Genomic DNA, 25,719 nt, shown 5'->3' on the forward strand with positions numbered 1-25,719 from the left:
AGTGCTAAAAATGAGGACAAGGTTTGGGAAATATTTCTGTGAATGTGAACTTCCTATCGCATTTGTAAGTAAGAGAAAAGCTCGGCCAGCTAACCAGAATTCCCCCTCATGCTTGGTGCTCTCTGAAGATGTTTAGGTAGAATTATGTTGAGAGCTGCCAATCAGAGGCAAAGAAGACAGAATCTATCCTATTGCTTTGCATCCAGCTGATCCACCTAATCTGCAATAGGAGGAACCCATTGCAACAGCAGCTTCATTCCGTACCCGTGCGGCACTCGGGGGCGATGCAAAATCCCACCCGAAGTCCAGCAGCAGCGGGGCCCGGCGTTCTTGGTGAGAATAACGCACCGAGTTTGGGTGCCTCTAGTGAATGATTTCTTTTTGCTCAAGGAAACTCTGGAAAAGTGAAGTTTCCTGTCTGTGATCTTGAGTTTCTCCGGCTACTGGGAAAGTTTGTGATCTATAGGAGTTGTGTTACACAAACCCACTGGGATGTGGTGGGGAAGCAGAAGGAATTCCACAGCTCGCAGTCTGCAGCAAGGACTTTAATCGATCCTGGAGTCGCTTGAAGCTCTCTCTTTCTGCTCTTCATATACCTTTTTTCTTTCTCTTTTTAGACATGAACCAGCCTGTCGAACACACACACACGCACAAAAATGTCAGCTGAAATCTCGGTGTGATATTCTTCAGAAGTCTGATGGCAAAAAGGCAAAACTGAGATGTGAGGCGCCTTGCTGTACATGTGCACACAAACCCTTACACATGGCCATGCTACCACAGCGTAGCTTGCAACGTGGCTGCAGCAGCTGTTTGCTGCCCCTACTGATGATTTGATATTCCAGGATCAAGGCACCAGGTTCACTTTCTGCAAGTTCACGCAGCCCATGGGGTTGTTGGGGTAAAATAATCAAAACAGAGATTTTTCTGAGTACACAGGTTGGATGTGACCCTGTGACATTTTGTTGCAGAGCAGGCTACTTTAATGAGTGCATGAGCCAGTGTTCATCTTCAATCAAATCTTATTCCCCTGTGTATCCCCGCTGCCTCTCCAAGGCTGCAAATCTGTTTCAAAGGTTATTAGTTTGGAAACGCTTTAGGGGGTACATCCCCGTACTATACCTGTAACTGCCGGTGTTATTTTGGTGGCAATAGACAAAGAGAGAAAAGCTCTCTCTTTTTTTTTTCCCTTTATCTGCTGCATTGCAAGTATTTTTCCATCCAATTTATCCCACTAGGTTTCTAATTGAAGTGGTGGTTTGCATAAATATTAATCAGTTACTAAGAAACACAAAGGGTCATGGACACACCAAATGAAGAAGTGTATTTGGTACATAATCTGATGTATCTTTGCTGAGCTCTCATATTGCAGGAGATGCTCATATTGTTTTTCTCTAGTATGGTTTTGTTGAGTTTTATTTGTAATAGCAATATAGGTGAATAAATTATGTAAACATGTTACTTGTTCTAATTCTCTAATGGGAAGTAAGTGGCTAAATATATTCTATGTTGGTCCGGTCTCTTGGTCCCTCTCTGTCTTAATGAATAGAAAAATATTTCTTCATTCTCCATAGTGTAATATGTTGTAAGTATAAATAAATTAAAGTCTTGGAGGCCTTTATATGAATAGGGGCCATATAACCTGCTATAGAAAATTGCAAAGCAATGTTCTCGGTGTTCACCTTGGCCGTGTAACTCATTTGCTGCTGGCACATATTCCATCTCCAAACTGTGCCAGCTTCAGGTGTCCTGTTTTACGGGATTTTTTTTATTTCAGTGTTCATGGGCTTGATCTGATCACTCAAATTGACCGCTTTAATTTTGGTACTTCAGTTCCTAAAAAATGTTGGAAAATTAAGAAACTAGTTAGGAAGGTGAATTGGAATGGAAGGAAAGTATTGGCCAGGTTAAGGTTTCTTTCTTTGCTATCGGCATTTAATTATGAAAAAATGTTTTCCTACACAGAACTGGCTGTGCTCTGGAATTGCATCTTGTCTGCAGTTCTCCCCCTGCTTTCCCCCAGCATCCAGGTAGTGACCAGAAACAAGCTGGATGGTTTGATGAACAAGTAGTTAGAGCTGCATGATGACTGGTTGGGTTCTGCAGGGCTTGAGATGATTGAGTATGCAAAGCAAAGTTCAGCAGAATGAAGGTATTTGGAAGTTCAAGTTGTTTCATCATAAAACTAGAAAATTCTTCCTCTCCCTGAGAGCTACAGAAAAAAAAAATATTTAAAAAAGGTTTTTTTGTTTGGTTTTTTTGTTGTTGTTTTGTTTGTTTGCTGGTGTTTTGTTTTAATCATCACCATTTCATACTTTATTCTGCTCTTGGGACTAGACTGGAATGAGCTTTTCTTGATGACACGTCTCTGTATATTCACAAGAAGGCAGAGTGTGACCATGACAAGCAAGATGCGGTTTTATCAGGGGAAGGGACAGAGTTGGTTGCTGTGAACTCAAGGAAGCTGGCTTTCTTATCAATAGTTTTCAACAAAGTCAGACAAGGTAGAGAAACGTGGTAAAATACCAAAGCTTAAGTGTTAATACTTCAGCGTTACGTATCATTTTTCCATCCATCCTTGTACTCCAATACTGCAGAAAGTAAATTCCCATTGATAGACCCAAGACACAGCCCAGTGTTGTGTTTGTTAGACTTTCCCATTGCCATTATTAAGCTTGGTAAAGCTGGAGACACTGCTAAGATGAACTTGCCAGAGGAAAATGGTTCTGATACATCCGTTTTTACAACTTACTCTGTGGTGACATCAGACAGTCTCATGGGTATCCAGGGAGCACAGATACAATTGGAAAGGGGATGGGAAAAGAAGATTCAATTTTTTTTCTGTTGAAATGTAAGGAGTTCTGGGGGAAATATAGAGAGTTCAGAGATATTTGCCTTCCTTCAGGCATGCCATCAGCTCTTGTATAAGCTTCACAACAAAACTCACCGAAATGACAGCACTTTGTTTGCTGCTGCAGTGAGGAATTAGGCTTTTCCCGGAGGACTATTTTTTAACATCCTTGCAATGCAAGGCTAGAGAGAAGCCTCAAACCATGGTGTGATGACAGCCATTCCAAATCCTCAGACATGGGAACTCTCTCTGTTGTCTGTCACTGTGCAATAGGCACCTTTCAGGACATTAAAACGGAAATAGTATAACAGCCAGAGAAATAGAGCCGCGATATGATGGAGCTTGTCAGCTACTAATCTGGTATCTACACACATACGTGTTCTGTGTCTCTTTGTATTAAATCATTCTGTGCAAGTATTTAGTTATTAAATAAAACACTGTATGACCATAATCAGTAGATCAGTATCAGTTTTCTCTTCCCTGCCTCCTTTGTCACAGCTTCAAGTTATGACCTTGCCACTTCAGAGCTCAGTGATTTATTAGTAGATCTGTGTAATCTGTTATACTAAGTAATTTTGGTTTGTTTTGAGGTTCTGTGTTGAACTCTATTACATATTGTACCAGGCATGTTGAGTTAAACTCAGAGCTGTCAGTGAGCTATCTTAACCAGTGGTTCTAACTCCAATAAAGAGAGTCCCTGTGCGTGTACTTAGAAAAGTTTCCAAACTTGCTGCTATTTGCTTAATAAGGTCAGAAGGGAAAGCCAAGCTCCAAAGGAAGCAGTGATTCTTATGGTTAGGAAAAATCAAACCAACAGAAACACGGTGTTTCCAAACTGTAAGACTGCATAGTCCATTGGGCAGAGCATGGGGCTGGGTTCAGGAGGGGCCTCTGGGGGTGAGGGTTGACGGTCCTGGTGGGAGATGTCTTGAAAATCCTTTTTCTATGCCACAAAACCCTGTGAGGTTTTGAAAAGCCTCACTATATTGTCTTCACAGAAACATCTCGGGGGAGAAGGAAATGCAGTAGCTTGGTCATTAAGTCACCCTTTAGGAGACCAAAGATCCAAGTCTTTTAATTCTTGAAGACCAGATTGGAACTGGGGTCTATGCTGTCTGGCTTTTATCACTTTTGCATGGCTAGAGAAGAATACAGCTCATGAAAACGTATTATGGCTTTGACAAATGTTCACTTATAGATGAAATATATTTTTGCCAAAAGAATCATAAGTCATTTTTTCCCTTGGCTCTGCCAGTTCCTTTATTTTTCTCTGCTTTCATCCCCAAACCTCCTACCCTTTTTCCGTCTTGTCTATTTTGATTCAGTCCGTGCCCTGAATGACTTCTGTCTTGCTATGTGCTTGTACAGTGTCTATCACAACGGGTTTCAATCTGTTAGCACCTAGAGGCATTAACATAATGCAGGTAATAAGGTCTAAATTTAACTTGCTCACAACTACTTTTACCCACTCTAATATGCATCATGCTCTTCAACTGACAGACTCAAATCGCATATAATAGCTGTCTGGCTACAGTACACAGACGAAGAAGCTGATAGAAAGCATTTACCTCAATAAAAAGAATATTTTTCCCTTCCAAAACCCTCAGCTTCATTTCTCCTATTGCTTTGAGAAGCTTCATGTCAAGATAGATTTTCCTCCCACTGTGATGCCATTAAATCTCATGGCTGGCATAAAATATGCTTTATGAGTTATTAAAATAGGTTACAGTAGCTGAATTGGGCAATCATTAAATAAATATTACTAAATAGTTTGTAAAAAGAAAGTTCAAGTGCTTGGCATTTTTACTTATTCTCCCTAGGAAGAATAATTTCATAGTTTTTCTTGCTTTATCTATTTTATGATCTGGAATGAACTCTACAAACTTCATGGTTCATCCAAATACCTATAGGAGGTTTAATTGATTAAGATCTTTTGAATAAGAAATAACTAACCAGCATGTTCCTAAGTTTCTGTGTTTGGTTCCATGAATCTCCCAAAATAAAACTCCAGAAAATTGAGTTCAAGTCCTTTGGTCTATAATTCTTTGCTTTTACAAGTCTTAATCATAAGAGTTACCAGTAATAATCAAATTATGGACGGGAAATTGGAAAGAAGCAATTCAATTCAAAAAGTACAAAAAGACAATCATAGGGAACAATTTCTAAGAGTTAATTTGGACACTGTACCCTGGGTTTTGTTCTTGGCAAAAAATTTGTCCTCTTGCTTAGCTCAGCAAGGAAGTCCTGCCATGAACAGGAGCATAAACCAAGGAAAGACACGGGTGCCACATTTCCAGAAAATTCTTGATGTTAACTACTTTAACTTAAGCTCCAGCCGGCTAAAAATACTAAGCACATCACTCAGCTTCCTTCGATGGCAGGTTCCGAAAATGCAGGGGGGATTAATCTTCTGGAAGTACCTTCCCCTCTCTCTTGACTCTAGACATGGCTAGTTTTGGTTTAAACTGGATCCCAACATGAACAACCAGCTTAAGAGGAACTTCAATCACGTATCCACAGAAAACTGCGCTGGGCGATTCTGCTTTGCCGTTGTTTAGACAGTGTGGGACTGTACTGAAAAGTGGCGGCGCTGGCTCCAGTGTCCTCTTCCTGAGCACAGTTTACACTTTCTAATTTGCAGTTACCTGTTCTGTGTAGTGCGAGTCTCACTTGGCTTGGCATAATGTGTTACGGCTTAGAAACTGCCTGCTGGACTGGATCGAGACCACAGGAACTTCTGACAGTCATGATGTATCTTCTTAAAGATTAAGGCAAAGCACAAGAACACGTACGGCCAGTTTGGTTTCAAGCTGTTGGAAGCAGCTCAGCGATGGCTACCGCTGAACTGAGCATTTATTCAGCACTACGGGTACAGCTGTGTACTGATCAAGGAACAGCAAATTCGCACCAGAATGAAATCCTCAGACATTCTGCATGTAGCAATGTTATTTTGCCTGTCACAATTGGATTAATCCACTGCTGCTGACATCCGAGACCATAGGCACTCTCAGCAAAATCCACAGATCAATGTCACACGGGCCAGTAAAAACCATCATGCTGGTTTAGTGTTTCCTAGGTACGGATCACAGCTGTTTTCTCAGTACCAGGGCATTAAAGACCCAAATATTACGTTAGTTACCCAAATACCTGCAGAAAGCAGGTCCATATTGTGATTTCTCCTTGTTGTGATCTTTTTTTTTTTTTCCTTAAAACTTATGCTTATTTCTTGATTCATTCTTCTTTCTGCAGGTCTCCTGGCTGTGTGCTCCATTTGCAGCTGCCATCATCTTGGCTAGCCCCATTTCTTCTTTGCTTAAACCAAACTCTGGGGCTGCAAGGTCTTGACCTTTTCCAAAATTCAAACGTATGATGATTGTGTCCAGACCCTTGATATACAGCTTCCCTTGTCTATCTCTAACATAACTGAATCTCTCCTGGCTCTTTTCCATTCAATTGTCTTCTATTTCAATAGATTCAAAAATAGCTCCTGCATATTTAATTACGCTTCACTTCACTCTGTTCCTTCTAGTCCATTCCGTCTCCAGAACAGTGCTTTGTCTGCTGACAGACTTTCCATTTAGGCTGGCTGATGTTCAACCTATTATACTTCCAGCCTGTATCAACTGAAAGAGATTTTTATCTTATGAGACTGGGAGCCTATGCAGCAAAGTATTGCTGACCAAAAATTAGGTCAACAATGTCATACAAGTGCCCTACAGTTCATGATAAAATGGATCATTAAGAGCGGTGCAAGCAAGGTATAACAGTGGACAGAGAAGTAAAGAAGTAATCAGAAGAATATTTCCCTTTCCTCTTTTAATAAGCTTTCCTTTATCCCTGTTCTATTTTAATCCCTTTGGGGCATATAGCCTGAGCAGGGAAATTAAAAAAAAAAAAAAAGAAAGAGAGAGAAGTAATAATAAAATACTGCATGCATTTAAATATTTGCAGTAGAAAGGAAGCAACATAGAATCTCTCACTAAATCTGTGATGAAATGCAAGTATAGGCCTTTCAAAGTAATTAAGTTCAGTTCCAGAGGGATGCTGGTGCTTAAATCTGCTAGATTTTCTTTTAGGAAATGATCTCTCTGGAGGGCTCTGATCCAGAAGCCCACTGAAGTCAATGGCAGTTTTCCCGCTGACTCGAATAGGCTTCGAGTAATACCCTAAAAAGTTGCTGGATCTTTGTATGTGTCGAGGTGATCACCATGATAACTTGACTTGCTGTTGTAGCACTAGTGCCTGCTGTCAACATTACATTCGTGATCTAACTAAATGGAATGACATACAAACACCAAAGAGAGGACAGTCCCTGTGCTGAAAAACACCTTGTCCAGAATAGGAGCTTACCTTTATTCTATAAATAATCATGTGTTTATGAATATATTTAACTCAGCACATTGGGATGCGTGTCAAGGGAATTCTGACAAACACATGAAGGTGCTGGAGGTGAAGTGAACCCTGATTTAGCTACTTGATTATGCTCTGCAAGGCAAATGCATTCATATTTCATGGATCCGCAGAGCTCGCCAGTAACATATAGTATAATGTAGAGTGAAAACAGCACTGAGCCCAAGATACTTGACCTACCTTACGTTAGTTCCTCATCTCAAATGAATGCAGTTCATCTTTTCTTGCAAGGTAAATATGAATGGCATTTAAAGCTGCTGAAGGTGTTTGTTTCCTCTGAGATGCACTTTTCATTTGTTGCATTAGTAGGACAGATGAGTGATAGAACTTCTCTTAATGCTGTGGGATAAAGTGCAAAATCAGTGCGGGGGAAAGGAGGGAGCTGAAATACAGTCAGGGATACCAGTTTGATTCTTCCATTGAATGAATGAGTGACTCAGGGAAGGGCAATGGTGCGGCAATCTCCACGCACTGAAGTACATGATAGTTGGTAAAGTAAAAAGATATGTCAGTAGCTGACTAACCTGTACAAAAAAAATGAAGTATTCTCACATATGCTAATGTATTGGTTAAGGGCTAGAGACACTAAGCATCCTTTGGAAGGTGCTTTATGAACTTGACCTGAAGTTTGCTGAATCTAAGCATAAGATACTTATTGATGTCAGAGGATGATGAAGCAAATTTTAAGTGTTTTTCTTCTGTTAACTTCAATATTTAATATCTTGTCTTCAGTCCATGTGAACAGCCCTTTCTGACGCTGTTGGTAGGAGTGTGCTGAGACTGAGAACGTTGTATGCTAGCCATGCCCCCCAGGCCTGACAGAAATGTCAATTAGACTTCAATATGACAACAAAAGAAGAGTGCTAAAGAGACATCACATTTTTGGAAAAACGTGCGAAAATTAATGACAGAAGCGACCTCCTTTTTTAGCAAAAAGGGTGCAAATTGAAGTGCAAAACTGAAAGAAATCACTGCAATCATATCAGCCTCTCAAGGTGCCAAATTCTGCAAAACCTAGTGTGGCGCGCACACACAGAAAAAAAAAAAAAAAAAAGCTTTTGCTTTTTTGTCCCCTAGAAAAATCTGTGGAAGATCCCTATCCTGAAAAGATAATAATTTAATTAATTACTCACCCTAATTAATTAATTTTCTTAAGGAATATTAGCTAGAGCATGCATGTGGCTAAAATTGTTGAAGGCAGCCTGTGTGTTTTACCTATCTTTGACCTTCCAGAAGGTGGGACCTATTCTAAACATTTCACAGGGCCTTCACATGCAACCCAAAGAGAAAAAGACCCACTTTCAGAGAGCTGCTCGTGCTGCTGGTCTTAGACTGTGCCATGAGATTGGCTTCTCTGGAGCCGTTGCTGTTGCTCTGCCGCGTCCCTGGGTGTCCTCTCAACCCTGGGCAATCTCTAAGTGCGCGGGTTGGCCGCTTGCCTGGGGCACCATCCGGGCAGTTCTCAACCACAGGACACCGACAGGGCTCCGGTGGTGTCACCAGTAATAGCTGAGCTGCCCTAAGGCAGATCGCTTCCGCAGCGGAAAAGTCCGCGATAATAGTTTTGTCGTTTCTTGTAAAGTGTGGCCGCACCTGTCCTTTTCACAGCTGTGTCCTTATTTCACCCGCAGACACTTGCTGTTGTTCTGTACTGCGTTCACATGCCCGGAGCATCATGCATCTCAAAAGTTCTCTGTAAACCAAGGCCAAGACCATGACCAACACAGACGATGGCAATCGTGGCCCTTTTCACCTCCATTTCCCTTGACACAGAGGGAAACAGCGTCGCTTCACCTGCTGGGGGTCACGGTGATGAGCACAGACAAATGCAGGAGGCACAGGGAGGGTGTGAGGGTGGGAATGGAGGAAGAGTGAGCTGGCTGGGGAGAGGGGGTGGCATTTAAGGTACTCCAGGAGACAAGGATTAGGAGGCAAACTCAATCAACCGAAGTGTTTAATGCAATGACAACTTTCAGCTGAATTTTAAGACTTTGTTGGGCGTGACCTAATTTTTCTCTGTTGTTTAATAACTTCCCCCAAAACTTGAAACTAATATCTATTTTCTTTTCTGACACCTATTTCACTGCTATTGGAGATTTTGCTTGTTCTCTGGCTTTTGATGTAGTTTAGACGTGTTTTGAGGAGGACGAAGGCACAGGAGTATCTTTAGTATCCCTTTAATGAAATGGTGTCCTCTGGTACACTGCAGATATGAAGAACATCGTGCAGGCAGTGGAATGCGGCAGGCTGGGAGCCACAGGAGGGCTGCTGTAAGTCCAGCCCTCTGCCTCATGGACAGGCTGTCCTACACCAGGCTTTGGACTCACTGAGGAAGAATCACTCTTGGTTCAAAAGACAATCACTGCAGGGTCTCCAAAACATGAGCTAATGTCAGAAATAGCTAAAGAGTTAATTCTGTGCTGTAAAAAATGTTATTTGGAAACTGCTGCTTTTTAGTAATTGCCATCTTTTGATATGTTGGATGTATTTTACCAACCCAAAACCCACTTTTATACTTGAAACAAAACTGAGAACAAAGGCAGCCTGTGTGAAACCTGACTGCTCTAAACACAGCTGCAGGTGCCTGCACAGCGTTCACTTCTGAAAGGAAAGCACTGAAGTTGGAGAAATAAAATGGCCATTGAACTATTGTGTACAATGAAAATTCCTGGCTAAACATATATTCTCATTCCATTTCCTAGTACAGCATATGTGTGCCTGGGGTGAAAGTCACAGTTGGCTACAAAACATTGTAATGAGCTGCCTAAGAAGTGCTGTATGCATCTCCCAGCTCTCCACTGGAAGAAATTTGGAACTCTTAAGTGTGGATCTGATAGAAAAGGGGAGAAACAGATTGTTCTGTGATTCCAAAAAATATGCATTTTCAAAAGAAAAGTATGCGCTTTTCATAAGGGAGAGCTGAAGACTTTTACATTCCCTCAGCATTCAAACTTCCTCATGTACTTCAAGGCCAAATAGAATAGAAACTTCCAGCCTGGTGGAGAGTAAGACATGAACCTTCATGCACCATAGCTCTTTTTATTTGGATCCATTTCCCAACTCCGTCCTTGACAAAAAATTGGTTGGGCTAATAAAGATTTCCCTGTGGAAGAAAACATAAGACAAATCTCAGCTAACCTACAATATATACTATAATAATAGCATACTGGATGCAAGTAGCGGGTAGGGATTTTTCCAGTGGCCAAAATATTCTGTGATTTTGGTAGTGTATGTAAGTGGATTTTATTCTTATCACTGCGCTGTGCCAAGGGCACACAATGTCACTTACTACATCTGATCTGAGGCAGGTAACACAAGATATGCTAACTTTCGGGTTTCTATTCCCTGACCATATCATTAGTGCCTGTTGTAGGTAGCTCTGAATGGAAGGGAGGAAAACATCAGAAGCGTGATTTAAAACTTCGTTGTACTGTAACTCAAACATTTGGCCTGCTCATACATTGTGTTACTGGAATGCTTAGATAATGTAAAGAGAAAGCAAGCACAATTGTAACAGATTTTCTTTATTTAGGTGACAAGTGCCCTTGAGGGTAAACCAGGTCTCTGTGGATGCAGGAAACGGAGTTATCTCTGAAATCCAAGAAGAAAAATATTCTCAGTGGAACCAAAGCTGACATTTACTCTCCTGGTGCATTGCCAAAGCTTAGGTAAGGCTGAGATTTGATGCAAGTTCCATTGCTGAATTAAAGAAAATTGCTTTCTAATAATTTGGTGAAAACAACTGCTATAGTTTAGATGTGTTGACATTAAATAGCTTTTGATTTCTGATTTGTTCCATAGTGCTAAGATGGTGCTGGAGGCAATTAGCTGCATTTGGAAGTAGGGGAATGATTGATTGTTCTGCTTCTTCTCAGCTGCTTTGTGGATTTAACTTTTATCTACAGTTTAAAATCAAAGAGTTCTTTTCTCTTTTTTTAAACTAGTTTACAGTCTGTTGACAAAAAGGCCTTCCATCTGAATAGATTGTATGCTCTTGCTTAGCTGGATTAAAAATGACAATTATATTTGAAGGAAGGTATTATTTTCCTGATTATTTCTTCCTGGAATAAAAGGCTTCGTGGTGTAATTTCTGTTTTCACTGATGACTTAAGAACCTTTTATCATTTAGAAATTTCTTCACTCCAGCTCTGATAAACAGTAATAGATCACTATTTGTTTGGTTTGGTTTTTAAATCACTGTAGGCTCTAAATTTGCAACTGGAAGTCAATGAGGCTCTGTGCTGACTTAGGTTAGAATGAACAAACAGGGATATGTTTAAGCATATTTTCAAGACAGCCTTACGGCATTCAAGTCAGTAAAGGGCATTTTCTTGTAACAAAAGGACACTTATCCCTTCAGTTGAAAAGCAATATTCCCTGATGTTAATCAGGATGTGAGAGGTGCTGAGGGACCTTGGTTCCAGGCACTACAGTGTGACTGTCACAGCTCTTGCTAACCTGCACTGCAAACATTTCCACCTTTGTCAGCTCTTCCCTGGATTCCATGGTTCACCCAGGAAAGAAGGGACAGGCTGCCTGAATTGTTTCCACGTTGCTGGTAACGCAATTAGCTTTCTCTTGAGATGAATATTTACCAGAAGCCTGGATCTCAGCACCTCTTTGGTGTTAAGACTTTTTTTTTTACAATCCAACTGCTGTTCTGCAAAAAAATGGCATCTGGATGAAAAACGCCCACAGGGTCCAGGGGCTGATGTTCACAGCAAACACTGCCTACAGCCAAAAACCAACAGGGATGAAAAGGGGAGCTTAAAAAGGCAACTAGATTTACAAACCTGTAAGCAGGACATACTGTTGTAAACATTTTTGTCCCGGGCTTATTTAGGAGCCTTGGGGAGAGTGCAGGCACAGTCCGTGCCTCTGCCATGCCTTGTTCAGTGTTACAGCCCCTGAATAAAGAACGGAGACTGCTAAAGTGCTGCAGATGGGCAAGAAGGAAGGATGGATGGGTTCAGAGCCTCGCTTCCCAGTCCTTGCTGTAGTCTGCTCAAGTCGCTGTATGCAGCTTCTCTACAGAAAAAGAGATAAGAAATCAGAGGAACAAGAGGTTGAGGTGTAGCTTTCTGTCTGATCTGCCCCTCAGGGCAGCTATGGATGCTCCTTTCTCAGGGTAGGTGGTAAAATCGCCGTCTGCCCTACCTAGATTACACCTGGAGAGAGCAAGAAACATTTGAATGGCAGCTGGGTTCTGCAGTTCATTGGCATTCACAGTGTCCAACTATTAGTTCTTATATTCCGTTCTCAAGTTTAGCTTATGAAGAGGATACACCTATAAATTATCCAAAGAAGAGGGTGAGACATGCACAGACAGACAAGACCAAGAGGGAGGAGGACCAGAGATTTTAAGGCCAGGACAGAGTTCTCTGTCTCATTTTGTAGCCAGCGTGCATATTTATGATGCATAGATGGGAAAGGCCCACAGAGAAAATACAGCTCACAAATCATATCTTTCAGCATGCTACAGAGTTTGTTAAAGTTCACTCATGTCTCCTACGCTTGTACTCCATTAATCATTCTTGCTGCTGAAGACAAGGGTAAACTTGGATCCCCGATCTGCATTGAGGTCATGTCCATGGTGTCTCATGGTTGTATCTCTTTCCAGGCAGTCTGCCTCAACCTTCCTTCTCATAAAAATGGATTGGGGCACCCCTGCTTTCTTAATGGCATTTCAGCATGACAGAACCTCATCTCTTGTAGGTGATGGCACACAAACCTCAGTCTCTCGAAGTACAAGTTCTCCTTTGAGACCTGTCCTCTGCCTCCAGTGCAATCTCATGAAGTGCTGAAGGACAGAGGGTTCTTTTCTTTGGTCTTAAAATCTTTAGGTAAGGAACACTTGAGCTGGGATTAGGTGATAGAAACGTTGTCCCCCTCTGCACTTTGACCTACTGTGCAAAGTGGAATAAAAGTTGAAAATGGGTATTTTATAATACTTTTATCATTTACTTTTTTTAAAGAAGCCTTTACCTTCAATAAGAAGTTTGGGATTGGTCGGTATGCCTTTTTCCCTTCTGAATGTTCATACCTGAATGCAACAAACAGCAGATGCTGGATCTAAGAAATCTTAATTTTACACTGATGTACTTTTGCTGGCTTCTGTGAGTATAAAACTGCCAGTGACACCAGACTCATACTCATGAAGTTGACTCAAAGCTGCAAGACAAATTTGAAAAAAGAAATAGAATAAAGCAGATATTCACTAGCATATGCTGTTGCAGCTGAGTGTTGCTGAAATCTCTCTGCACTCTGTTCTTATGTAGCATATGTGCTATAACTGAAACACATAATAGTGTGAATTAAAAATTAGTCATTTGTTTTTCTCTGACACTTTCTATCCACAATAACTGAAATTTCCAAATACAATCTAGTTAAGCCTAATTCTGTCGCTGAGTTCAACAGATTATATGTGTGGATGTAGAAGTATTGTAGCTCTGCTCACCACTGTACTAAAGCCATCTCCGGAGCTGAGCTCCAGTAGCAGTGCTAACTCTGTTAAAGTGGTTTTTCTGCACTAGCGTGGTAGTTTTGGTGTGCTTTATCAGTCCTCTGGCAGGACATATTCACAACCAGTCCAGACCTTTCCAGTGGAACAACTTTTTTGGATGTAGCACGTTGTTCCCTGCTGTTGGCAGACGACAAGTTTACGTTCTGCTCTAGCTGGCAGGGGAACTGGTCTCTTTGGTAATAAACTATAGTATTGGGGTGCTCTAGGTTCAAAAGTCGCTGAAAACCAACTGGAGGCTCAACCATTACGAAGATAATTAAAGCAAATGCTGAGAGAAATTGAACACATTCGTTTCTACATCAGCTGAGATTTGCCCTTTTCTTTCTAACAGCTGTATGATCCTCATCATAGTTTTTCTGTTTTACTCTTTGTTCTTTTTCTTACTGTGAGCTGCATTGTACTGGTATTAATAGTTATATGAGATAAGGGTCAAGTCTTTTCCAGTTCAACAGCCAAATATGAAAGCCCTGAGAGAACAGGGATGGACTATGAGAACATAATGACTCCTGATGGAGCTATAGCTGCTTTTTCAGTCTTTCTGCAGAACCTCTTCAAGATAGAAGGCAAATATCTTATAATCCAGTCAAATGTTTTTCATTCTTTAAAAACACCCACATATCTGATGTGTGCTAGATCACAGCATGAACTTGGAAACACTCTTGCTTTTAACATTCCCACTTCATTCCACTGTATTGATTTGATGGTAAGTTGCATAGCATTACCTGCAATTATTTGTCATTTTGCTCTTAAAAAAATCATCTGAAGTCATAGTATGGGCTGCAAATGAGATGTTCACTGGAGTGGAACTGCAGTATCCAAGTTACACCGGCTTGTACTGAAAGGAATTTCACTTGCATATTTACAGTATAGCCCTCAAAATTTCTGTCTATTTTTGTAGGAGCTGGAAACACTGAAGATTTTATATAGAGGGGGACTGACACCATAGAGGACTGCTTGAGAAATCAGAAACAGGTCAGTAAAATTCTTGGCAAGATTTAATCCCAACACTGTGAAAAATTTTTAAAAAGGGGAGAAATTGTCATGAAAGTGTTTATGAAAACATATTTGGAGGAAGAATAATAAGAGGGACATGTCAGCTCATAATTCTAAATGGTGATCATTTTCTTCCAAAAATAAATGGGTTTAGCTTTAATCTACCAGTCTTATTTTGATTCAAAGGTATGTCCAGGCATCATCATTAATCCTACTGCTAAAGAAGCCATTAGCAAGGCCACTGCTAATTTGAGTGTATGCAGCACCAATTACAACAGAAATGTCCTCTCTTCCAAGTTCTTAACCCAAACTCCTTAGACTCCTTAGTCATTTCTTAGGCAGAACCAAGAGGGTTCCCACCTCTAATTACCGTTACACAATGCAGCACAAAATCTGAGTTTATACAAGTAAACAATGTACATTAACATCAGTTCATAAATCAAATTAGTCACCCACAAACAGCAAATATGCAATGTAAATGAGAATATTGAAGTATATACAAGACAGAATGTAAAATGCCACTTATCAGATGCTAAAATGCATTTTACAGTGTTTTCATGAGACCATCTAGGATGATACGTGGGCAGAATCCCACCAAACTCCACAGGACCGACGAAATGAAACCCATCTGCCGCAGGGAGGGCTGTGACCTCAGGTATTCATTCACTGGTAAATCATTACAACTATTTCATTTCAGGTTGTTTTAATTCTTTTTTTTCTTATTTAAATTATTATAATTTTAGCAAATAGCTTTTCAATTTTTAATAATCAGGTTTAATTAAAATGCAAATGAAAGTTTAGAGGCACTACCTTCAAGAGACATTTTTCAAAAAGACTTTTAAAAGTGGAATTGATCACTTATCTCATTGACCAAATAGCAGAATTTCAAGTCAGTGTGAAATGAACTGACTTAATAGTGGATAGCAACTCGTTTCCCACACCTTCCTCCACCTGCAAAAGTTTCCTGCAACAAAGGGAAAAAATACCTTGAGTTAAGCCATTGTTATTTTTATATTTTGTGCACACCAGCAAAATCAATAGTTCTGATTTTCGCCAAAAGCTCCCAGCACCGTTTTCTTAGATCACGTGCTTTTCAGTATGATTCCATAGATTAATCACTAGTATGAAGATTCAGATTCTGAGTTTCTACTAGGCTTGCAGTTATTCTTGCAATTCCCTCTCCTTATTTTAACTCCCAGATAAGTCCCAGCGTTGACTGAATTAGCTCTGCATTGTATCTGCTAACACATAACAACAGATCTTTCAGTGACAAGGTCCGGCAACATGTAACACCACATGGGACACACCAGTTGCTCCTCATTGAGCTGAACCACTGATGCAGGTGGTAGCAATGCTGTCCATCCAGGGATGAATGTGCTGGGTGTGTAGTTTCTCTAGTAGGGCACTAAAACTTGTGCAAAGCCCCAGTTTCAGCCGCTTTGGGCCCAGGTGCACAAAGTATAGACAGCACCAGGGTGAACATGCGTGTGCTGTCGCATTCCGGTGGTTGGTCTTTAGGCACCAGCATCCCTGCAGGCACAAACGTGAGTTCAGCTGTTATGCTTGCTGTGATCTTGGCTCCTTTGCTGAGTTTTGTCTGGACCTGATTTTTTTCTGGTCAAGTGCACATCTGCTAGAAACCTGATTAAATCCAACTACTGCTTTGCAGTGGCCTCCAGGTAGGAAATAGATGCCATCGATGTATTCTTGAAAGTATTTTTGAACACACCCCACCCCTGTCCTACACTGTGATCATCAGCAGTCGTTTCAAAGGAGAAAAAAGAATGCCATTTCCAGAAAGTGTGACAGAGGATTTTTTTTTTAAATTCAGAAGAAAGGTTCTAGCTCAGCTGCAAGAACAAGTTTACAAAATAAGGAAAAGGTCAGACAAGAAGATAGTAGCAGCCCAAGTCACAGATGTTTAACAGCAAGCTGATCTCGTTGCAGATGTCCCTGCTTATTGCAGGGGGGGTTGGACTAGGATAAAAGTTTGGAAACCATGAGGTAAACTAAAGGCAAAAAACTAACTCTGGAGCCAGCATCTGGGCAGAAATGAGTTATGTGATGGTTCTGAATGAAGGACAGCAGCAGTACTGATTGTATGGTGGTGTTTTTCTCTTCGTTCCTAGCTTCTAGAACATGTATCTTTATCTTCCTCTGCAAAGGAGGAATGTAAACAAGCTCTCTGCGTGAAACTGGAAAGGAGCGCTGGGGCGACCTCTGCCAACCCACAGCAGCCATGGAGCCGCTTTGGACGGCTCGTGTTTGAGCTCCGACAGTAGCAGCTGGAGCCTTTGCACATGCAGACGTGGGTGTCACTGGTGTAGCAGTATTGAGGTAGGTACTCTCAGCCGAGAGATTTTTATTCCCCACTTCATCTAGATACAGCATGTCAATCTACGGGTTTTTCCTCAGGAGCAATGTCTCATGGAATTGTAGACAGTCGTAGAAAACGCATCTAGAAAGGAGCTCAAGACATCGTGTAGGTCTATATCCCTCCCTGAAAAAGGATCAGCTCTCTACCCAAACCATTCCTGACCGTCCTTAAATATATCTGATAACTGAAATCCCAGAGCCCTCCTGTCCTTGAGCTTATTCATCCTGTTGTAACTTTGTGCGATGGGCAGAGCCACACTGAGGGAGAAAATCCGATGGTTATTTTCAGCCAGAGTACAGTTATTGTTTAATGGATGTAAAGATTTATTCATAGAATAGAATCATTTCTGTGCATCTAGGCTTGGGGGTTACTTCTAGATATTTTAAAGCTGGCTTATATACTGGTATGTATATGTAGCAGGCATGCATGGCATATTGCAGTGTATCAAATTCAGAGAAGGATATGTTGTTTTCATTTATCCTTTCTTTAACTGTTCCAATACTGATAACACATATTAGAGCTCAGAGGGAAATAATCATACTCATTCTGGCAATTCTGCCACAAGCATGTTTTAAATTGTAAAAGCTCTTGGCAATGATTCACATATTGGGTACTTTTAAGAAATAAAGAATCTAAATAGTAAAGAAATCTGAGTCATGAGCAGCAGCCATGGCAAATATCAATTGACATAAAATAACAGTGGCTTGTAAATACAATCCTTGTCCTCCCTTGCTCTTCCCTTACAATGAATGAAGATTGGAAGTGACAGAAAAACATCCAAATTTGTCAGTACTAGTCCAGCATCCTTCAGTTCCTAAATATATCCTACTCCAAGTGATCCCTCCAAGACAGCATATTTAAAGTCTTTTTGAATAAATATTTTTAAAGTACTGATAAAAGACTTTTTTAAAGTCAGAACCTTCATTTTCCCTAGACATCTGTGGAATTACACAAGGGATAAATTTGGCCCAGTAATTAAGAACCAAATGTTCTAGTGACCTGCAAACTGCTCAAGACCAAAAATAAACTTGTTTGCTTGAGGCAATGGATGACCTCTTGGAGGAGAAAAGCATTTTCCTTGTTCTTTGGGCAGCCCTTTGCATTATTTGAGTCCCTTGTGACAAGGTTTTGAAAAGTAGCTCCCAGTGGAGAAGTTTACTCCTATACAGCATAGCAATGTAAGCCCTCATTTAATTTGTTTTACGATGTGGTAACATTAATTTATTCTCCACGTTCATTCCACTAACTTCTCTATCTCTTAACTGACACCCACTGCTTTTCTGCTAGTGACAATCAACTGGAAACCCACCTTGTGGAAATGTTTTAGTGCCAAATGAGATATCATGAAAAGCTGCATGTACCAACAGCTCCTCAGAATTTCATTCCACAGGCATTAGTAGAGTGCCCTACATTAACAATCAATATTTTGTTGGTGCAGCAGGATTCCCTGCCTTTATACAGTTTTTTTCACATATTGTTGCATTTAATGCATGTATGCTTCTGGTTTTCTAGAGACAGGTGATGGCTGAAGGTAATCACTAACTACTTTTCTAATAATACATACAGTTTAAGGGGAAAGGCTGGCAACCTTAGATGGACGATTAAATGAGTGAGACTCCCAGAGATTCCTTCAGCTGGAGAAAATGATTTATAGCATGCAGAAAAAGCTTTCTTTGGAAATTGAGTGAGCAGGTGGCTGCAATTTATATAAATTAAACCTTGGGCTTCTTCCTCTGGCTTGAGGGCTTTTTTCCTGTTTTTACATAGCTACTGGTGCATAAATAGTGTTTGGTTCTTTTTCTAAATGTTGATTCTGTATGGTTGTTTTTAATCATTGAATTTTTTGGAATCAATTGTAGGCTTAATCTAATCATAGGTTCACTCTTTGCTCCTTATTCTCTGAAGCACAGTGCAAGAGGAGAGCTGTGGCCAAGGAGAAAAATCACAGCTTTGCATTCTTGTCTCGTGTCACTCTTCTCAAACAGTCTCTGATCTATCATTACAATCAAAATTCTTTATCCTGAAAATTGCGACACGAAATTTTAAAGCTTAAAATAGCACTTTCTGAAACGCAGAGATTAGATTATGCAAAGTGTTAATGCAGCATTAACTGAAGAGTCCCAATTAAATAATTATAAATAGTTACAAGTCTAGCCTTTTTATTCCCAGAGCACTGTAGTTTGAAAGTTTTGCACTTTACTTCTTTCTTTCATTATTTCTGCCAGTTAAGGAGGACTCATCGTTGACTTTCCATGGTCACATACACCTCTGACTATTTCTTTTCACCCTGTTCCTCACTCCACCCTACACCGACAGAGTAGATGTCCTTACAGTCCAGAATGTGTTATTTCTTACCTTGTTTTATGTAATGAATTTTTTTTTCTTGGCTCTTGGGGAGTTACTCTTGTAGTTTGCTATTGAAATGTGGTTTGGATAAGGTTTGTAAGTCAAATCCAACTACTCATGTATCACCCTTTTCCTACTTGTTTCTTCTTTAAAATATGCAGTAAAATCAGAAAGAAACAGTGAGATAATTTTGTTATTCATTAAACCAATAACCTAATCACAAAAGAGTATTACATGTCAGGTACTAGAATCTATAGCATTTTTACAGGCTAGGAAACTAGTTTCAACTGAATGGATAATTTCATTTTTTAATTCAATGCAAACCAAATGTGCCTTGAATGCCTGTTTTATCTTCTTTTGCTCATGGAATTTACATTTAAGTAACAGTTTTCTGAGCAATTATAGCATGATCATTTAAAAATGTTAGTATTCATATAAAACTCTTAGATGCTTAGTTCTCCCTGCTGCTTTTTGGCTGTGGTAGCCTTGGTTCCATCAGCTGTTCTGGTGCCCCAGGGAGAAGCAAAGGGGTAGTAGCTGGACGCCGTTGGAAACGCACAGTCCCCATGTGATTCCCCAGATACTAACACTGCTTCGTGTTGATTCCTACTCCGTCTTGCAATGATCATGTCTACACTGCCAGGACCGTCTTCTGCATACGTACCACACGTTGTTCAGAGAAGCAGCAATACCTCATAAATACAGTTATTCTGCTCCAAACCCATTGCGAAGTGCGCGGCCCTGCGCTGTGCCGCGTAGACGCCGTCAGTCCATGGCCAACGTGCTGTTTGTAAAGGGACAATGACCGTTCCCACTGCTGGCAGACTGGGGCTCCAGACAGCTCTTGTCTTCGAGTACTGGCCGCTTCTTTCAATAATCTCCTTTTGTTCTTACTTCTCCTACAAATGCCTTGATTCACTTTTGGTGTGCAATAGGAAACACTATTATATCCTTGCCTAATCTGTGGTGAAGTTAATGCTTCTCCATGGTAGGCTTCCCCTACTCTAAAAGGAGGAAAGCAATTTCCCTTCTACACCAACCAGTTACATCCTGAATAGATACAATTAATTATTTCACTAATCTCACTAAGCGTTAGGTTAACACTCTCTGCACAAGATCACTTCCCAATTATTTAGCTAGTAACATCATCAGCAGAACATCGACTTGCCTGGGGAATGGGGGGCAATCAGCCATTTCACAGTCATTTGAACCTCGACGCAGCGTACATGCTCAGCTCCCTGAAGACGGAAAGGTAATGACACAGATTACTGAAATGATAACTTTTGCACAAGCAGGCCTTTTATTTTTTCCAGTGGTGGGAGATGCTAGCTCAATTGATAAACTTGTTACAACCCATTGCATTCCATCAGAAATTCTAGTCAGCTGTAATATCATATTTTCTTTTCTGCAGTGCCAGGAGAATAGCAAATAAACAACAGGATGGCCTGTAATCTGTTGCTCCCCCATGGACATCCGAAGTTATGCTTGAATATTTTTTTTTGCTGTAGCATGACAAGTTACCTCTGATTCATGCCTTGCCATGACATAAGGTAAGACACTAATTATTTTCCATGTCTCATAGTTGTGTACTTAGCAATTTATTATACTTCTCCCTCTCTAAAATACCATCTTCCTGAGGCAAGCATTTCAAGTGATATGTACAGATGTGGTTAATCGTGAGTCATTACCACAACCTTATCACAGCAGGGACAAAAGGGAAGCAATTCTGATATGAAAGTGAAGATTTGCCACATTCTAAAAAATGGTTCTTCAAAGGTAACACATCTCCTCTTTTTAACACATCTTTCCCCTTGGGAAGGAGCAGTCATGACAAGATGAGAAAGCTTAAGCCTGTCATGTGTTCCTTCAGCAAACCAGTGTATGCTCATCAACCAGTTGACCTACAACTGGGGTTTATTTCTGATGACAGTGTGATTTAAGAGAGAAGGTTCTAGCATTTGACTCAGACGACCTGGGTTCTATTTTTGATTCTGGTACCAAGCGACTGTGTGACATGGGCCTTATCAGTTCCCTTCTCTGCCTGGTTTTGGTTTAACCCTTTTTGTCCATTGAGAAATAAATGGCAGTGGAGCGAGAGGGGATTAAGGTTGTTTGGGATTGTGGTTATCACTATAACACTAATAGTATGTGAAAATAAAGCACAGAAGGTGGGTATACAGAAAAAAACCAAGGTATGTGGTCTTCTTAAATGCAACAAAACACAATGCAATTATTGTCGGCTTTATCATTAAAATAGCCCCGTGTTACTTTGCGGGTTTTTTGGGATTATTTTCTATGAACAGTGAAATTACCGGTATTAATTTCACTAAAACTTAGATGCTGTGTCATCTTTACTGTTCCCCTTCTGGTAGGAGAAGACAAATGGTCATAATGTTCTTTCTGTAGTGAAATTTTAAAATATAGCAAAATATGTTTGAGGGCTGCGAACTGATTGATCTTTGAAATACTGTTTTCCTGGCTGACCACTTATTTTAAAAAAGAAAAACAATACAATTCGGTTGTGCCTAAACATCTCAAGTTTGAAGATCAGCGTTAGATTGTCATAATCTTTATTTAGTGCAGTGTTGTGTTGAGTTATTTGTTTAAAGCTGACGCTTCCTGACAGTATTAGGTTACATCTTAGGGAGATACTGTGAGTTGTGTTTGAAGCTGCATCTTGGATTTACTGCAACTGCTGTAAATATCAGCTAAGCAACCTTCGTAAATTATGCTAAAGGCATTTCTCAGTTATATAAGAATTATTCTGGTGTGTAAATGAATTTCTGCCATCAGATACTTCTAAACTTTTATAAAGCTAGTGAATGTATGGCATTTATAATTTTATATTTAAGGATCATTCCAGTTTATGGACATGTATGTGTTGTGTTCTGTATAGCACACATGCAAAATTGACCTTACCATTAGTGTAGCTGTTATAGTTCTCCTATAGCCTGGCATAACTTGCAAATATATAAGAAATGGGGAATGTTTATAGCTCAGATATTGTACAGTTGGAGAAAGAGGTTACTCAAATATACGTTATAAATATACTTTGAATTGAGCACTGTGCACACAGTCCTCACAAGGCAGCAACAAGCTCAACATTACGACAAGCAAACACGGACGCTTTTGAACTCAAGAAAACTGCTGTCCTCACTGGTGAAGCCACGAGACGGAACCCATCACTGTAGAGAAATTAATCGCACAGCCTTCCCTTTGATTTTGAGGCAAGCTGCCCTGAGTTCTGCAGGCAGATTTTACAGGCTAAGCCCAAATGCAGTTAGGCAACTTATTTAGATGAAACAGGAGTTGGTAGCCAGAGCTCAGGCTGAAGCCCAGAGCTCAGTCACTCCCCATGGACATCCTTCGCTCCGTCATCGTGGGGTTTGAACAGGCAGCTCCATTCCTGCGTGCCATCTCTTTGAAATTCATAGCTCTCACCTGCAGTCCTTTACCACTAGAAGCACACATATGCACACTGAAACCATGCGCTTTGTAGCTCCCTTGCACTGATTTTACTTTTGATCTTTCACTCTCAATGACTCATTTCTGATGAAGGGAAATGACAGGAAGGAAAGAGCCTCAGGTCAGCTTTTGTGTCTGAAGATACAACTGATCAGCTGGCAACACAGGTCCTCAAACTAAAATCCCAAATACACTCTGGAATAAGCCAGTTTTCTGTGGCTGCCCTAAGGCTTGCAGCGGCTTGAACTGTTCTGCACAGGTCTGGGAAAGATTTCTGGTGGGATGAATTGTCTAGTTCTGCATGTCACATACGACACTAAGGAAATACAGGCACCAGGTAACTGAACTGAATGCATTTTGCGCCACCCTGGCATGTGCAACGAAACCATTTACAAGGCCGAAGACACCTGGTAGTGGAAGACATTGTAGGAATTCTGTGACAGTCTCAGTGTCGGTGTAATGAATCCTGCCCGGCCCTCAATTATTAGAAAGAGCAGAGTGAAAATGAGTAAGAAATTGGAGCAATAATAGACCCTCCAGTGACACAGTAATGATGGCAGCTTAAAGGTGACTGCTGGCTGGATGGTCAGGAAAAGTAAATATGCTATAAATCATTTGGCTGCAGGAGTTGGGCTCTAGGCATGGTTCTCAGCTTAGGCACTCATATCACTATTTACTTTTACTCATAGAAAAGCTCTAGTGGGGCTGGCTGTAGTGAATGCATAAGGAACGCATAATCCTCTCCTCTAAATATTGCGCACCTTTGGGCCATGCCTTGTGCTCAGTCTTTGTCCCATCCTTGTCCACTGGCAGTCCTGGGACTTCCAAATATAGGTCAGTCTCTCCTTTTCTGCTCCTCCTCTACCTTGAAAAATACGGCCAAACTGCAGTACTTGCCTCCCTCCTTGATACAGCAGGGTGACAGAGCAGCGTGGATCTTTGAGTTACCAGCCCTTCGCACAATCAAACCGTATTATTTTACTGTAAGTAGAGCTCTGTGGAGATTCTGAACTGCCTGCGTCTGCCTCTGCCAAAGCGAATCTCTGCTAAGGGATAAATGAGATGTATGGATTACCGCTGCGATGCATTTCATAGCTGCCCGTGCACTGAGGGAGTCCCACTAATCCCAGCCCAATACAGGGATAAGAATTCAGTAATTAACTGTAGAGATACAAAATTAAAAATTTAGAGTCATTCTAAAGAAACAACTGCCCCTTTAGTACCTAGTCTACAGCAACATCCAGCTGCTCCAGCCAAGGCTGAGCACATGCTGTGCAAACGTTTCTGTACATATAAGATTTTGCAGTGTAAAACATCAAGTGGCCTGGAATAAAATGAGAGGAAAGTATGACAGTCAATTATATTTATAAAGGGCCTGATCCCAAAGCCCATTACTGAGTCTTTCTATTAACTTCAACACCAGCTTTGGACTCGGGCCAGGTATATTTGTAGTGGCAGTGAATCTATTATTATATCTTTCTGTCTGCGAAAGCAAACTGTAAGAAAAAGGGAATTCTTACAGTGAGGAATGTACTGAGCTTTCACCTGCTTTTGGCGAAAAACCTGTAATGTAGTTTTCTTATAATAAAAACAACAATAATTCTTCAGTCACACCTTTATGATTAAACAACATTGAGGCAATGCTTTTTTCTTATTATCTTAATTTGCATAATTCCCAGGCTGCAATGCAGAAAAACCTTTCGAGATATTAACTAGATTATAAAAATGTCATGTCAGATTTGAAAACTGTCACTAACATGAGTGTTTTTAATTACAAATAAATTTAAAAAAAAAAGAGAGAAAGTGCTTTTCCTGTGGCAATAAGATTTTGCATCATGCACAAACACTAAAACATTCAAGGGCTGAAAAGTAAAAGTAAGATAAGAGAATGGATTATTCTGGAAAAACGGTGAAAGTGAAACTGATAAAACATTACTATTCAAATGGTATCTTTACAGGAGTCATTACAACAGAATTAATGTTGTTGGGACACAGAGAGAAGCAAAGTTATGAACCATTCTAGCCAGCACGCCTGAGATTTATGTCAAGAAATGAATCCTGGTACTTGTAGCAACAGATTAGTAACCAGAGATCCAGCCAAGGGTGTGCAGGCAGAGCATGGGACCTGCCGCCACAAAGCGCACACGCACAGCTCCGCAGTGGGAGCATCTTCATATTTGGCAGCAATAGGTACCTGAGTGCTATGAAGGATGCTCTGATTTCACTGAGGCTACTCGCGTTCATTCCTAGGCTCTAATGTGTGTACCTGGCTCTGTCCCTGAATGTCTGTCTTCCTTTAGAGTTAACAGATGTCACTAGTTTTCCCAAACATTCATCTGCTGAGTGGATCCATGGGCTGCCTCCAGCCTCTCCTCCCTCAAGGATGTACCCAGAGCCAAGGTCTACACAACATGGGCAAGAAAAGTTACATCTACTAATTGCATTATTCTATCCAAAATTAAAATGCGCTAGAATATTTGGCAGCCTTAGAGAGACATTGTGGAGATAGAGACTATATCAGGAAAATGTATTACATGGTGGGAAAGCCCTTTAGCAGAGGTAACCGCACATCCGCTCAGATCTGGAAGCCGTTCAGCTCCATTTACGCTGGCTTGGCCCAGTGGCAGCACCGCACCGACCTGACAATCGCACATCACAACCACCTGTCGCAGGCCTGACAACCACCCTACTGTTCTTCAGCACATGGTCCTCGCGGCTTGGATTATCACCAGCCTGGAGAGGACCACGTCATGTCCC

The sequence above is a fragment of the Caloenas nicobarica genome, chromosome 16 (genome assembly GCF_036013445.1).
Source record: "Caloenas nicobarica isolate bCalNic1 chromosome 16, bCalNic1.hap1, whole genome shotgun sequence".
In the NCBI taxonomy this organism is placed as follows: domain Eukaryota; kingdom Metazoa; phylum Chordata; class Aves; order Columbiformes; family Columbidae; genus Caloenas; species Caloenas nicobarica.